General features: G+C 41.6%; 1 pseudogene; it reads left to right on the plus strand.

Annotated features, from left to right (window-relative positions):
- The first annotated feature begins 4,063 nt into the window (after positions 1-4,063).
- Positions 4,064-5,587, plus strand: LOC138436249 (protein O-linked-mannose beta-1,2-N-acetylglucosaminyltransferase 1 pseudogene; annotated as a pseudogene).
- The last annotated feature ends 11,831 nt before the right edge of the window (positions 5,588-17,418 follow it).

A 17,418-nucleotide genomic window follows, 5' to 3' on the forward strand; every position in this document is an offset into this window, starting at 1 on the left:
AGCATTATTCATTAGAATATTTTTAGCCAGCAATAATGCAAATCCTAACTTAGATGACTAATGTCCATTTCTGACAGAAACCACTGGGAAAGGGGAGGAGACTGAGTAATGAAAATAATACTATCACATAAATGAGCTAGCTACAGAGAAAAGTCCTGTGCATTGCAGTGTTTTCTGTATGAGGGAAGTCATTTTAACCTTTGCAAGTAATCATATGTTCTGTTTGAAAGGAATTCTGGAAATAATTTATCCCACAAAGCAAGTCTTTTCTAATTCCTCTCACCAGGCAGGGTCTGAGCAGAATCTTTCATATACTGTTAATGTGTCATGATGAACAACAGTGCTACTCATTCAAAGACAATACTATTAACAGCCTTTGTAAATCCAGTCTCTGCTCCCACTAGAAGAGACAACCTAAACTCACCATCCATCCATAAAGCCAAACAACAAACTTAAAACTTAGGGCCTGGAAGAAGAAAAGGATGAGGAGAAAGGTAGATACGTGAAAACATTTCTCTTAACTAGTTAAAGTCAGAAAATCTGTGATCACTTATAAATTCTTGGTGGAGGAAAATTCTTAAAGAGATGGAACTACCAGACCACCTTACCTATCCCTGAGAAATCTGTATGTGGGTCAAGATGCAACAGAACCAAACATGGAACAATGGGCTTGTTCAAAATTGGGAAAGGAGTACATCAAGGTTGTATATTGTCACCCTACTTATTTAACTTACATGCAGAGTACATCATGTGAAATGCCAGGCTGGATGAATTCCAACCTGGAATCAAATTTCTGGGAGAAATAGCAACAACTCAGGTATGCAAATGATACCACTCTAATGGCAGAAAGCAAAAAGGAACTAAAGAGCCTCTTGATGAGGCTGAAAAAGGAGAGTAGAAAGGCTGATTTAAAATTCAACATTCAAAAAATGAAGATCACGGGATCTGGTCTCATCACTTCATGGCAAATAGATGGGGAAAAAGTGGAAACAGTGACAGATTTTATTTTCTTGTATTCCAAAATCACTGTGGACGGTGACTATAGCCATGATATTAAAAGACATTTACTCCTTGGAAGAAAAGCTCTGACAAACTAGTCATTAAACTAGTATTAAAAAACAGACATATCACTTTGCCAACAAAAGTCAAAGCTATGGTTTTTCCAGTAGTCATGTACAGATGTGGAAGTTGGACCGAAGAATTGATGCTTTTGAATTGTGGTGCTGGGGAACACTCTTGAGAGTCCTTTGGACTGGAAGAAGATCAAACCCGTCAATCCTAAAGGAAATCAACCCTTAATATTCATTGGAAGGACTGATGCTGAAGCTAACAATACTTTGGTCACCCGGTAAAAAGAGCCAACTCATTGGACAAAGACCCTGATGCTAGGGAAGATTGCGAGCAGGAGAAGGGGGTGATGGAGGATGAGATGGTTGAATGATATCATCAACTCAATGGACATGAGTTTGAACAAACTCCAGGAGATAGTGAAGGACAGGGAAGCCTGGCATGCTGCAGTCCATGGGGTTGCAAAGAGTCAGACACAACTTAGCAACTGAACAACAAATAAATTCTTGGTAGAGAATTAGATATACCTACTTCAAGTCCTAACCAAAAAAAAGTCCCTTATGATCTAGATCCTGCCGTGCCCACCTCTCTGATCTAATTTCCCGGAGCCCCATTGTTAGACATTCCACTCCAAAGCCACACTGACTGTCTCGCTGGTCCTCCTGTTCCTCCAACACACCAAACCTTTAACCACCACAGGACCTTTGCACATGCCTTTGTTTATGCTTGTAACATTTTCTCCAGATTGTCACCAGACTTGCTCTCTCACCTCATTCAGTCTTCTGTTCAAATGTCACCTCTGATAAGCCTTTTCTAACTTCTATGTCTAAAAAGGCACCACTTCACATTACCAGTCTCTCTTACTCTGCTTTTCCCATAGAGCATTGATCATTACTAGGCATAATGTAATATATTTATTTGTGTATTTATTGTCTCTTTTCCACTAACATGTAAGCATCCCAAATGCAGAGATGTCATCTACATTGTTCACTACTATGTCCTTGGGCCTAGAAGAGTGGCAAGCAAATATCATTCCAAAATATTTATAAGCATCTGCTATGTGCCAAGCACTGTTCCAGATGCTAAGCATATAGTGAACTAAACAAAAATCTTTGCCCAATGGAGCTTATAGTCTAGTGACACATGGTAAGTGTTTGATCAGTATTTGTTGAATGAATCCTCAGGATTATAATCAAAATCCACTAAAATAAACATTTAGCTCCATGTTGTTGTTTAGTCGCTAAGTCATGTTTGACTATTTTGAGCTCCCATGGACTGTAGCTGGCAAGGTTCCTCTGTCCATGGGATTCTCCAGGCAAGAATACTGGAGTGGGTTGCCATTGCCTTCTCCAGGGGCTCTTCCCAATCCAGAGATTGAACCCATGTCACCTGCATTGAAGACGGATTCTTTATCACTGAGCCCCCAGGGAAGCCCATTTAGCCCCTCGGTAACCCTAGTTGTGTCAGTTTCCTGTGGCTGTGTCACATATCACTACAAACAGTCTCTCATAGTCTTGGAGGCCAGAAGTGTGAAATTAGTGTCACTGGGTCAAAAATCAAGGTGTCACAGGCCCTTCTTGCTCTGGTTTTAGGGAAAGATTCGTTCCCATCTCTTCCACCTCCTGGTGGCTGCTGACCTTTCTTGCTTGTGATGACATCACTCCAATCTCTGCCTCCATCTTCACATCACCTTCGCTATGTCTCTGTCAAATATCTGTCTCCCTCTCTCTTACAAAAATGTATTGATGGCATTTAGGACAACCAATAATCCAGGATTATCTCCCCATCTGAAAAGAAATCTGGAAGAAAAAAAAAAAAACCACACATCTGCAAAGTCCCTTTATCCAGATAAAGCAGCATTTACAGGTTCCGGGTGTTTGACCTGATATCTCCAGGGCCATCACCTAGCCTACTACACTGACATTTTGTATTAATAGCTGAAGGGAAGTTCCCACGATGAGAATACCAGGAGATATCTTTTTGCATTTTTCCTTTGCTGTCCTTGGAAAACATAGTTATCTCTGGAAAGCAAAGAAAAGCAATGACTATTTTCAAATATAACAATAGAATTGCATTTTCCAAAGACTTGTATAATAACATTTGTGATTCGTTCATAAAAGTGTTTGTCTTTATCCAGAAACTCCCACAAAATTAAGTTAATGAGCAGTGGAGATGGCAAAGCAATATTTGAGAACAAGTTGTTTTATATCTTGTACCATGAGATTCCCATCATGATTTGCAGACAGAACATAAAGCCCTTACCATTCATCACTTGCAGTCATTATCTCCTCATCATGAAACCAGGTTGTGACCTCAGAGTCCTTGCCACATGCCAGGGCACAGAACTGTGTCTGTTTCACAGTTAGAGCTGGAGTCCTACAGCCTTTGGGGGGTATTTGGGGGCCCCCACGATAAGAGAAGAACAGGCATGACTAACAATAATGTAATTTTGATGCTGTTAAGTCTTCCCAAAATTTGATTTGGAGGCCCAGAATTTAAACTTGTCCTGCTTTCTGGTCTCTTAAAAACAAGTGTGGGCCAGGGTGGGGCCACCAGGGGCATGGAATAGACGGAAGCTGCAGTGCGCTGGGCAGAGCTGTGCGGGCCTCAGCGGGGCCTGGGCTCCCCGAGCCATTCCTGCAGGCATGGGTTGGCCAGGACAGTGGTGACCGCCCCCGCACCCCCTGCCCCCCAATACAGCATGGATGACTGGAAGCCCAGCCCCCTCATCAAGCCCTTTGGGGTGTGGAAAAAGTGGAGCGGTATCTTACTGGGAAGTAAAAACTGACCTGGGCTTCCCTGGTGGCTCAGACAGTGAAGAATCTGCCTGCAATATGGGAGACCTGAGTTCGATCCCTAGATTGGGAAGATTCCCCTGGAGGAAGACATGGCAACCCACTCTCTTACCTGGAGAATCCCGTAGACAGAAGAGCCTGGCGGGCTACAGTCCATGGGGTCACAAAGAGTAGGACACGAGTGAAGCGACTTAGCAGGCATGCTCGCTCCTCATATAGGTGAGGCCATGGTTGCTGTTCCTCAACATGGTGGCACCTGGGCGGGGGTTCATCTGCATCATTAAGGACAAGGGCTCCTTCCATCTCAAGGACACAGCCAAGGCTCTGCTGAGGAGGCGCGACAGCCAGGCTGGCCCTGTCCTGGGCTGGAGAGACACCTGGGCCTTTGTGGAATGAAAAGGAGGTCCTATCCTTGCGGAGAAACATTCTGACTCACCTGCCCTCTCCTCCTGCGGGGGTTCAGTTCTGCTGAAGACAGCTGTGCCACTAAGCTCAGCTGAAGAGGCAGAGATGAAGGTATGCCACTGGGCAGACACGGAGCTGAACCGTCACAGCCGCTGCTTCTGCAGCAAAATCAAGGGCGACGAGAATGGGTACAGCTGCAAGGACCCCAAGCCTTCCAAGTTCAGCCCTGACCCACCCCCAGACAATGCGCCTGTGGCTGTCGTTGCAGGGAACCGGCCCAGCTACCTGTGCAGGATGCTGTGTTCTCCACCCTCAGCCCGGAGGTTGTCTTTCCAGATGATAACAGTTTTCATCGATGGCTACTATGAGGAACCTACTGCTGTGGTGGATGCTGTTTGGTCCAAGGGGCATCCAGCACACTTCCGTCGGTGTCAAGAATACCCGTGTGTCTCAGCACAACAAGGCCAGCCTCACTGCCACTTTCAACCTGTTTCCGGAAGCCAGGTTTGCTGTGGTTCTGGAAGGAGGACCTGGACACTGCTGTGGATATTTTCAGTTTCCTGAGCCAATCCATCCAGCTGCTAGAGGAGGACGACGGCTTGCACTGGATCTCTCCCTGGAATGACCAGGGCTATGAGCACACAGCTGAGGACCCAGCACTGCTGTGCCATATGGAGACCATGCCTAGGCTGGGCTGGGTGCTCAGAAATCCTTGTACAAGGAGAAGCTTGAGCCCCAGTGGTCCACACTGGAAAAGCTCTGGGCTTGGGATACGTGGATGCCGATGCTGGAACAATGCCAAGGTACAGAGTGCAACATCCCTTATGTGTCCTGATCCTACCACTTGGGCATCATTGGCCTCAGCATGAACAGCTGCTTCCATGAGGATTACTCACAGAAACACAAATTCAACACAGTTCCAGGTGTCCAGCTCAGGAACATGGACAGTCTGAAGAAGCACGCTTATGAAGTGGAAGTTCACAGGCTGCTCAATGAAGCCGAGGTTCTCGACCACAGCAAGAACCCTTGTGAAGACCCTTTTCCTGCCAGGCACAGAGGGCCACACCTACACTGCCTTTATCCAAACTGCGAAAGATGATGACTTCATCACCTGGACACAGCTTGTCAAGTGCCTCCATTATCTGGGACCTGGATGTGCGTGGCAACCACCAGGGCCTATAGAGACTGTTTCAGAAAAAGAAACACTTTCTGGCGGTGGGTGGCCCAGCCTCTCCCTACTCGATGAAGAAGCCACCATCAGTCTTCTTGGAGCCACCCCCAAAGAGGAGGGAGCCCCAGGAGCTGGAGAACAGACATGAGAGCCTCTCCAGGAGCCTGCAGGGCTGGGTGCTGTATACCCCCAGGCAGGCTAGCCCTTCACCCAATCCTTTAGGATTTTGTAGACACTGGCAGGGGCTGGGGATGGTTTGTTTTTAACATGAGACTTAATTACTAACTTCCAGGGGAGGGTGTCCCTGCTCCAACACCTCTGTTCCTGAGTTGAAGGTCTATTTATTTGCTCCCTTGTCAGGAAAGGGCAGGAGAGTGCCTAGGAATCACTGGGATCCCTGGATACTTGATCTTGCCTGCCCTTTGTAAACTTCCTCCTCCCAGGCCGGGTTCAGAATCTAACCTATTTCCTGAGGGCCTTGGAAAGAGGCTGAAGCCTGGAGGGCCTTGTTTTTTTTTTTTTTTTTTGGACTGGGGTGCTACCCTGAGGGTGGGGCAGGCTCTTACTCAGGAAACTGCTGTGCCCAAACCATGGACAGGCCTAGTTGGGGTCCACTGGCTGATGCAGACTCACTCAGAGATCCTCAGACACGGAACCAGGCCTCTTCTCAGCGTCTTCTTTGTCCAGATTCCCGAAGCTGTATAAGGTAGTCATTGATTAAAAAAGGAGAAAAGCTAAAAAAAAAAAACAAAAAACACTAAAAAACAAAGAAAGAAACAAGTGTTCTACAACTTTATTCAAACAAAGTATTTTGACAGTTTCTTTAGTGGGAAAGAGTATTATGGATTAGATAAATATGGCCAGTTTTAATAAATGTGTAAAATCACACTTATTTTTCATAATAGTATTTGGTCTCGTGAAAATCTCATTCTTAAGTAATATATTCTGTTGATTAAGTTAAGTCTTCGGAAAGAAAGATTTAAATGAGTCTCATGAGTCATTTCATTTATGATGGGCTCAGGGTACGTTTTTATTTCTTGCCTCAGTATTTTTAAAGTAAAATTATGAGAGTAAGTTGTGAATTCCTCTTTAACCAAAAAACCTAGTTTTAAAGAAAGACATTGATTCTGATTTACTCTGTAAAATTTACAGCATACATTTTCTTTTCTTGGAAATTAAGTGTCTCAAATATGCTATTTCATGTATTCATGCAACATTTGTTTTTTGAACACCTACTATTGCCAGGCACAGTACTAGGCACTGGGAAAACAAAAGTAAACAAGACCCATTCCCTGTCCTCCAGAACTGTGCAGTGTAAATGGAGTGGTGACAAGGACATGGTTTCTCATAGACAGTGTGAAAATGGTGCTTTCCTGGTGCTGGCCAGGGTGTGGACTGGGAGCAGAGCCCCACCAGCCTTGGGAGACCAGACATCTCTTGTGAAAGGAATCTGAGGCCTAAAGAGTGAATACAAATCAGCCAGCTGTTCAGAGAGTCTACAGTGCATATGAGTACATGCATGTGAAGGCCCAGAAATGAGAGAGAGGCCAGTGCTTGGGAAATGGAAGTGGGTTAACATGGCAAGAATTGAAAATGACAGGAAAAGGTTAAAATGAAAGAAAGATGGAGACTAGGGCAGCCCCTGAGTGGCCCCACAGTTTTTACTCTCTAGTTGTGGTGTGTGAACTTCTCACTGCAGTGGCTTCTTTTGTTGCAGAGCCTGGGCTCTAGGGCATGTGGGCTTCAGTATTTGCTGTTCTCGGATTCTACAGCATAGGCTTAATAGTTGTGGCACACAGGCTTAGTTGCTCTGAGGCATGTGGGATCTTCCCGGATCAGGGATTGCACCCGTATCTCCTGCACTGGCAGGTGGATTCTTTACCAGTGAGCCACTGGGGAAGCGCCCCCGCCCCCCACACCAAGCTTATTAAAGTCATGACTTCAAAAATGGCAATGGTACACTTGCTGCTGCTGCTGCTGCTGCTGCTGCTAAGTCGCTTCAGTCGTGTCCGACTCTGTGCGACCCCATAGATGGCAGCCCACCAGGCTCCCCGGTCCCTAGGATTCTCCAGGCAAGAATACTGGAGTGGGTTGCCATTTCCTTCTCCAATGCATGAAAGTGAAAAGTGAGAGTGAAGTCACTGAGTCGTGTCCAACTCTCAGCGACCCCATGGACTGCAGCCTACCCGGCTCCTCTGTCCATCCATTTTATAATGATTGTCCTGGTTGCAGTGAGAAAATGGATTGGCGGTTGCTAAGACAGAAGCAGAGACCTGTCGGGCTGGGATGAGAGAGGTCCAGGGGACACACTGTGGTTACCTGAACTGGAGCTCAATAGGAAAAGTGACAGATTTGAACAATAATTTCCAATAGTAAAGGACAAGGAAAACAGTGGTGCTACAGTTCATGGAATCGCAGACTCTGACATGACCTAGTGACTGAACAACAACAATATTCTTGAAACAAAAAGTTTGAGGTGTTCATGGAGGCATGAAAACTTTTAGTGGTCTGTGGTGAACAAGTTTTCAAATCTCTTGTTTAAGCCTAATTTTATATCTTAAGAACAGCCTTGAAAATAGCTTTCTCTGATTTTTATTCCTAAGGTCATCTGACATTAGCCTAAATAAGTAAACCTAACCTGTCCATAGGGTAGTGAAGTCACTCAGTCGTGTCTGACTCTTTGCGACACCATAGACTGTAGCCTACCAGGCTCCTCCATCCATGGGATTTTCCAGGCAAGAGTACTGGAGTAGGTTGCCATTTCCTTCTCCAGTCCACAGGGTACAGAAACCTATCAAAGCTGCTCTGATCTCAACAGCGGATGTATGGGAGCAGCCAGTCTTATCATCACAGGTACTCGTCTTGGCTCTCGGGAGCAGTCAGTGAATTTACCTGCTGCTATCCCGTTCATCAAGTTACCCACCCCCAACCCCTGGGGTGAAGGGATGAATGCAGGTTGCAGAACACACTCAGGAGTGGAAAGGTCAGAGAACCTCCTTCTTCCTGAGTCCATACTACATTCCTCTGCCTTCACCTGGGGCAATAAGGCGCCACTCCTTGGAGGACAGGGTCTGATTTATAAGCGGAGAAGGGCTGACAGGTATGTTAAGGAAAAGGCAAATGTTCAGCTGCACTTCTTTTTTCATCCAGCAGGTGGCAATGAGTAAGTGACAAAACTCCAAGGAGAAACACTGAGAGCCAAAGCCAGAAGGGCATTGAATAAGAATCTTTAAAATTCGTAATTAAAGGCCAGTTTTTAAAATATTTAAATTTTGTTCCGATTGGCATAAAACAGAAGCCCCTCAAAAGGTTCTCAGGATTACAAACAATTGTGGCAGAAATGAGCATTTTAAATTTTTAATAAAAGCAGAATTCTAAATTCTGTGTCTTTTAATGTAAAGAGATGTCTGACCAGTCCTAGTGGTGAAACAGAATAGTCTGCAGATGACCTCAGGAGACCACTCTGGGTTGTCTGGACAACTGACCAGCTGTGACCAGCAGTCTCCCTATTTCTTCCAAATTCCCCTTTCCTTGGCACAGGTGACTTCCTCCCTCCCTGCAGGAGGGGTCACAACTTCCCATGGACACCCAAGGAGTCCAGACACAAGCAGCTGGCTCTCTCAGGTAATTCTTGACAGTTGACGTCTACACAGTCTGATAGCAAGTAGTCTGCATGAACGCCACTGACAAGAATGTTTACAGCTTTGGTCTTGAAGAAGAGAGGATGTCCCTTCATCGAAATGCTCACTTATGACATGTCCCCACAGAGCACCTTGCCCCTGTGTGACCTCTGTCTGTACCTTCTCTTGCAGATTCTTGGTTGGTAAAGTTCCTTCTTAAGCCCGTTCCTGTGTCTATGATGTTGTGAATTTGCCTGAGCTCTGTTGTACAAGAACCTATGCTTTAAGTTGCTTTCCAGATGATGAGTGTTCCTTATGCCTTCCATGGTCTCACCATTGTGATCTCTCCAGGGAGCAAAAAGTATAGAGTGAGATAGCAATCTTCCTAGTTAGAATAAGGCAAGTAAAACCATGGTCTGTTTTCTAATGGACTGTCTTTAAAGCACTTACAATCCTCTGTTAGGATTTGGAATGAGACAAGGAATGTATACTTTTCATTTCTCTGTTATTACTTTTGACAGTGTTGGTTTAATTGATTTGTAAAATTTATCCTGACAATTCTGCCCCACATGTCTGTGGAAACATCCAGTGTTCTGAACACCCCTTTTTCCTGTGTTTTTCTGTGATGGAGGTAGTGAGGCAGAGAAAGGGAAATCTTCCAGTGTGAAATTAAGGCATGAAAGACTTGATCACACATACAACAACAAAGTCTCATGATTTTACAGTTCCTTTCAATATGTTTGTATGAACAAAATCTGTTATTTTTGGTCAACCCAATTAATGACTGAAAAACGAAGACAGAGCAGCTCTCTAAGATTAAATTATGGAAATCCCGTCTGTACCAATTTGCAAAAATCACTGTTCTTTTGAATGTGATTAAGATATTGTGTTTGTGAGGGCTTGAGGGGTCAACTTATATTTTGTTACACCATGTCACTAAATTCTATAGTTGATGTTGATAATCTTCTTAACCTATAGAATTATAAAAACTCTTTAAAGTTATTTTTCTCACTCTCTACAACCCACAATACTATAAGTTTAATTAATCACTCTTTCATAACAAGAAATTAGACTTTCAGACAGAGCAGTTATGGAAAACCCCAACATAGTTCCAAAGTTGAATAAAGATAATCTTGTACTTGGGCTTTCCAGGTGGCACTAGTGGTAAAGAACCTACCTCTCAACACAGGAGACCTAAGAGACACAGGTTCAGATCCCTGGATTGGGAAGATTCCTTGGAGGAGGGCATGGTAACCCACTCCAGAATTTTTGCCTGGAGAATCCCATGGACAAAGGAGCCTGGTAGGCTACATTCCTAAGGGTCTCGAAGAGTCGGACACAACTGAAGCGACCTAGCAGGCATGCACAATCTTGTACTTAAATAAGAAAATATCTTGCCAATGATAAAGATGTGCTGTGCTTGTTCAATCGTGCCCAATTCTTTGGGATCCCATGGACTGTAGCCCACAAGGCTCCTCTGTGCATGGGAATTGTCCAGGCAGGAATACTGGAGTGGGTTGCCATGCCCTCCTTCAGGGGATCTTTCCAACCCAGGTCTCCTGCATTGCAGGCATTATCATCTACGTCACCAGGGAAGTCCAAGAATACTGGAATAGGTAGCCTATCCCTTTTTTCTAGGGGAACTTCCCAACCCAAGATTTGAACCAGGGTCTCCTGCATTGTAGGAGGATTCTTTGCCAGCTGAGCTACCCAGGAAGCCCAATGATAAAGATATCTAAAACAAGTAAACCTATGATTTTCAGTAATTTTAAGGAGTAAAGGGAATTCCCTCTGGCAGGCTCTGTACTTCCATTGCAAACAGCCTGGATTTGATTCCTGGTCAGGAAACTAAGATCCCACAAGCCACTGGGCATGGCCAAACAAAAACAGAGAGAGAGAAGTAAGGTAACACCTACCCATTTGCACATGTCAAAGCAATGGTTTTATTTGTTGACATTATTTGACTTACAAATGGAAACATAATGTTTTATAACTTGCTTTTTAGGCTTAATATATCTTGGACACCTTTCCATGTCATTCTTTCAAAAGAATATGTAACATCCCAATACATGAATATCATTATGCTAACCAATTCCATATGTATAAATACTTGCAATTTTTCAACCTTTTGCTTTTATGAACAATGCTGCAATAAAAATCCTGTACATGTATCTTTTTATCTTTGAATGATTATTTGTATGAAATACATGAAATTAAAACACGCTTACTCCTTGGAAGGAAAGCTACGACAAACCTAGTGAAAGTGAAAGTGAAGTGAAGTCACTCAGTCGTGTCCAACTCTTTGCGACCCGTGGACTGTAGCTCACCAAGCTCCTCCGTCCATGGGATTCTCCAGGCAAGAATACTGGAGTGGGTTGCCATTTCCTTCTCCAATGACAAACCTAGACAGCATATTAAAAAGCAGAGGCTTCACTCTGCCAACAAAAGTCCATATAGTCAAAGCTTGTTTTTTCCAGTAGTCATGTACAAATGTGAGATTTGGATGGTAAGAAAGCTGAATGCTGAAGAATTGATGCTTTCGAACTGTGGTGCTGGAGAAGACTCTTGAGAGTTCCTTGGACAGCAAGGAGATCAAATCAGTCAAACCTAAAGGAAATCAACCCTGAATATTCATTGGAAGGACTGATGCTGAAGCTGAAGCTCCAATAATTTGGCAACCTGATGCGAAGAGCCAACTCATTGGAAAAGACCCTGGTGCTGGGAAAGATTGAGGGCAGGAGGAGAAGGGGGCGACAGACGATGAGATGGTTGGATGGCATCACTGATTCAATGGACACGAATTTGAGCAAAGTCAGGGAGATAGTGAAGGACAGGGAAGCCTGGCATGCTGCAGTACATGGGGTCACAAAGACTTTGTGACTGAACAACAACAATTGCTAGAGGTAAAATTGCTGAGTCAAACAATGTGATAGCTTAGATTTTAACAGATATTGCTACGTAGTCCCTCCAAAAAACTGAACCACTATATGTTCTTGTATAAACACTGTATCAGGACAGGGCCATAATTTTCAGAGTTTGGTTGTATGGAAACTCTTTCTTTGCAAGAAATCTTTTTCAGAATCCAGAATGTAAATCAGAAAATGAGCTTCATTTTGGCAGAAGCTGAAACAGAGGTGGGAGGCCTGCAGCTCTGCTTACCTGTCTCTGTGGTACCTCCTGGAACACAGAACAACACAATACAGACAGTTCTTTCTTTGTCCACAAGTATTATTTGGCTGAAAGTAGGACTAACATGATAGAAGACTTAAAAATTATACAATCCCTAATTATACTTCAATTTCAGGCACAATTTTTAGTAATTTAGTCCCAGCATTTTTTACGTGTTCTTTCATTGGTTTCTTTTTCTTTACAATGAGCATCTGTTTGTGGCAAAGTTCTGGTCCTTTTAGACAGTCAAATAATTTACACCTTTGTCTAAATTGTACTGAATATGTAAATCCTAAATTTGCTCTCACTGGAATCAATGCATTCATTTTTGGTTTCTCCGCATTTTATTTTTTAAATGTTTTCAGTTTATTTATTTGGCTGTGCTGGGTCTTCACTGCTGCACACAGGCTTTCCCTAGTTGCAATGAGTGGGGGCTACTCCCTACTTGTGGTGCTCAGGCTTCTCATTGTGGTGGAGGATGGGATCTGAGGTATGCGGGTTTCAGTAGTTGTGGCACTTGGGCTTTGTTGCCCTGCGGCACATGGAATCCTCCTGGACCAGGGACTGAACCCATGTCCTCTGCACCGGCAGGCAGATTCCCAACCACTTGACCACCAGGGAAGTCCAAGTTCTTTTCATTATAATAAAAATAAATATTCAAATATTTCATTTTAAATATTCAACATTTGAATAAAACCTTCAAATAATCACGTAAACTCATCAACAAAGGCAGTGACTTCCAAAACTGAACCTCTTGGTTCTATCATCGTGTATTTCAAAATGTCAATTCACTAACTGATAGAGAAAAATGTGAACTGAGGGAAAGGTGAGTTGGAATGTGAGCAGAAAGGCAGGTGGTAAAGATCTGAAGAACTGCTTATATATTAATATCATTGCAATCACTGACTCTATTCGGTGATTTAGAAACCTACTTGCATTTTTTTCTTCTTGCCTATTTGCAATAGTTTTATCAGACTTTAACAAGCTTATTGCTTCCAGGAAAACAATTGAAAGAAGAGTGCACCAGGTAAAGAATACAGAAATGTCCCATTCAGCTGGGGAGCCACTTCAAATCCTAGCTTCTGTGTGATTCTTCTAACGGGAGCTTCTGCCTCCCCTGATTTTCCAGAAGAATGCTCATCTATCTATTTTTCCCCTAAACCTTTTCACTTTTATTGTGATTTTTGTCAGACTGAAGAGAAATCATCCAAGATTTATTTCAAGTTAATTCACATAGGCATAATTAGGCTTATTATTTTTAACCAACCAGGTATTGTCCCCCTTTTCATTACTATGTAATGCTTCTTAAAAACATCCAGAAATACTGGCTCTTAGAGACAAGGCTGGAACACATTCAACTTTCTAAAAGGAGCAGATCTTTAGCCTCAATCAGAGGCTTATTGTGAAGGAAGAAAAAAAAATTAGTAGAAAACAGAGAGAATACTGGAATGATTATATTCATTGATTCAACAAATGTAGAATGGAGCGATGCGCTAGTTGCTAGGAGAGTACAAAAAGTATAAACCATGATCACTACTCAGAGTTGGGATATTGTCAGGGCAACTAGGCTCACACCCTAAAAAAGTTACATGATAATTTCAGTAGTTTATGAATAAAATGTGAAATGTGTGATACAGATTATGGTTGCTGTAGAAGACCCAGTTTCAGAGTCTTAGTTCATTGCCCCCCTTATAGTTTCACATGCCCTTTTACCTGCTTTAGACTTTATGTCCAGCCACTTTTTTTTGCAATTAAATAAAATTTTAATTTTTCATTGGAGTATAATTTCTTTACAATATTGTGTTAGTTTCTGTTGCACAACAGTGTGAATCACTGTAGTTTTGATTTGCATTTCTGCAACAATTACTGATGTTGGGCATTTTTTCATGTCCCTGTTGGCCATTTGTATGTCTTATTTAAAGAAATGTATATTTAGGTCTTCTGCCCAGTTTTTGATTGGGTTTTTTGTTTTCTTGTTGTTATTAAGTTGTATGAGCTGTCTGTATATTTTAGAAATGAAGCTCTTGTCAGTTGCATCATTTGCAAATATTTTCTCCCAGTCTGTTGTTTGTCTTTTTGTTTTCTTTATAGTTTCCTTTGTTGTGCAAAACTTGTAAGTTTGATTAGGTCCCATTTGTCTGTTTTAGCTTTTTATTTCCATTTCCTTGGGAGTGTCCATCCTTAAAAGAAAGGAATTTAGAAAAAAAACTTGACAACATGTTTTAAAGCTACTATATCTCTCAAACCATTTTTTTTCCATTTGTTTTTATTTTGTTTTGCTTTTGGCTGTTCTGCATGGCATTTGGAATTTCCCTGACCAGAGATCAAATCTGTGGCCCTTGCGGTAGAAACTTGGAGTCTTAAGCACTGGACCACCAAGGATATCCTCTCAAACCATTTTTTAGCCTGCTAGTTCTTCAAGCTACTTTGCTGTTTTTGCCCCTTTCAGTACCATGGTTCTCAAAATAGTGATCTACTCCGTTTCTTAGTTTCTCATTACCCAATATTCAATTATTGTTGATAGTCCAGATGATTAGCACCTAAATGAACACTACTGCTACTGAACACAATATCCAAATTAGCACAGCATTCAAGGCCCTACAAGTTACCTGCCACTTTCCTTTTCATTTTACCTCCTTGTTTCATTTATACTTCAGCCAGTTGGATTGGTCATTCCCCACTTGTACCCTCTGCTTTCCCACCTTTGTGCCTTTGCTCAGGTGGTTTCCCTCACCAGGAAGACTCTCTCCTTAATTTGTGAATTGGTCAAGACCCAGTTCAAATGCTGTATTATCCAAGAAGAGTTCCTTGATCATCCCAATCAGAAACATTCCCTTCCTCCTCTACACACCAAAGCACACTGTCAACTTTACTGCAGACACCTCATTTTATACCATATTATGTACATTTTTGTATTCCTTTCAGCATCCCAACAATACCTTGCTCATATTAAGTCCATCATCTTTTTCAAATGAATACATTTACCTAAATCATTAAGATTTAATTTTACTCTCATCAGAAGACTTATTAAGGTCCTTATAGTCTCCAAATCTATTAGACTAATACATTAAAGCTAAGGAAAATTGTAGAATGGTCTATGCTAAAGAAAAAAAGTCTTCTTTTATTTGAACAGTTTTAATGGAGTGACTCAAATTAAATCACAAATATTCTCCAAAAAGGTTTGCTTCTGAGATATGTTTGCATATAGTATTTCTACAATTCTTGGTCAACATGAAATTTCCATGGAAACAGATCACACATCCTGGAGAAGAAAGAACTGAACTGTGTTTGAGCTGCATTTTGTCATCTCCATGGAGCTATTTGTGCTAAATATTTGAGTGCACAGGGAAAGTATAATTGAAAACCACCTAAGTAAAGACATAATATTTAATGCTTGTAAAAATGACAATATCTGCTGTGAGTTTTAAAGATTTTTTTAATACATGAAGATAATATAAAGTTCAAATATTTCTTGATTCATACATTAGTATCAGCATGTAAAATACCCCTTTGCCTCTTTGCTAGTCCATAAAAGGGAAAGAAATTAAATGCTCATTATGGAAAGGGGAATCATGCTGTTTTGGTCCCCTAGAAAAAATGATTTCTTCTGGATATCATTCAGCTATTTGTACAAAAAACCTTCTAGACTAGATTCATTGTCTAGCAATTAGATATCTAACAATTTTGATTTGAAATATGACTAATCAAATAAGGACAGTTTGCTTAAAACATATGGAAAGAAATTCAAAGGTTAAAATATTTTTTACTCACTAAATAGTGCTATCTTTCTGACTTATGATTTGAGAAATGTATTTTTTCCTAAGCACTATAAAAATTTACCCTTATTTAAAACTACTTAAAATCACTGAAAAGGCTATATCTTAAACGTTATCTTTTCCTAATCTGGCTTTGTAAAATTAATCTACTTTTGTAAATTAAAATTCTTAAACATTGTTTCATACAACTCTAAATGTTCAACAGGTATCAGAAACACCTTATGATTTTCTTCAAATTCTCATGTACAATGCATCAGCTGTACCCTTATTTCTACATTTCAATAAATGTAACCAGAGCAAATATAACATAGAAAAGATGAAAAGAATTATAAAAATTGTATATTGTGCTCATTGAAAATGTGCACATAGGCTGTTAATATAAAGAAGTTTTTAATAAAAACCAATTAATTGTCATGGTTGTAGAACAAATAATAATAGTGCGATGTAACTTCTTTATATTAATAGCCTATGAGAGCATTGCTAAAGGCAATTTTAATGTATTAGAAACATACTTTGTGGTTGTTTAGTTGCTAAGTCCTGTCTGACTCTTTTGTGACCCCATGAACCTGTGTCCACCAGGTTCTTCTGTCCATGGAATTTCCCAGGCAAGATTACTGGAGTGGGTTGCCATTTCTTTCTCCAGGGGATCTTTCCAATCCAGGGGCCAAACCTGTTTCCTGCGTTGCGGGCAGATTATTTACCGTCTGAGCCACCAGGGAAGCCCAGTACAATACTTAGCTAGTTCTTTACCAAAATTTATACCAAAATTTATCTTACAAAAAAAAGAGTATCGTTTACTCTGCCAGGGTCAGAAAGTGTTAAAACGCAAGAAAGTAAAAGTAAAAACAAAACCCAAACAAACAAAACAATAGCAGAAAGCTGCCAATAGACTATCACTTCCATTTTGATGATTTTAATTATCTTCTGATAGCTATGCTCCAGTTTGAATTTGAATATAGCCTCTATCTAGTTGGGCAGAATAAGGCTAAGTGATAACCGCACCCCCCCATCCCCCCACTGCAGCCCCCCAACCCCCTCCCCACCATGGGTTTGCTGCATGCTAACTTTCTCCACTTGGGGAAGGGCGGCCTCTTAGGTCTATGCTTCTGTTTTCTCACCTGTCTTTGTAGGGCTGCCTATATCTTCAACTAAACTACAGGCAAACACGCTTACAAGCATTGCTCAGTTTATTAATAAGCTGGCATAATGTTTGAAGATTTAAAAACCTGAAAACCAAGATACTGAAAAAGGGAGTACTAATAATTCTTGGACTCCAGAATAAATACTCTGCTAAGAAACAATCTTAAATGTCAAAATATAGGAGAAAGATTAAAATTAAGATATTAATAATGATTACTTTGTTGGGAACCTACCATGTATCAGGTATTTTACACATATCATTGTATTTAACTCCT

This window comes from Ovis canadensis, chromosome 3 (genome assembly GCF_042477335.2).
Source record: "Ovis canadensis isolate MfBH-ARS-UI-01 breed Bighorn chromosome 3, ARS-UI_OviCan_v2, whole genome shotgun sequence".
Classification (NCBI taxonomy): domain Eukaryota; kingdom Metazoa; phylum Chordata; class Mammalia; order Artiodactyla; family Bovidae; genus Ovis; species Ovis canadensis.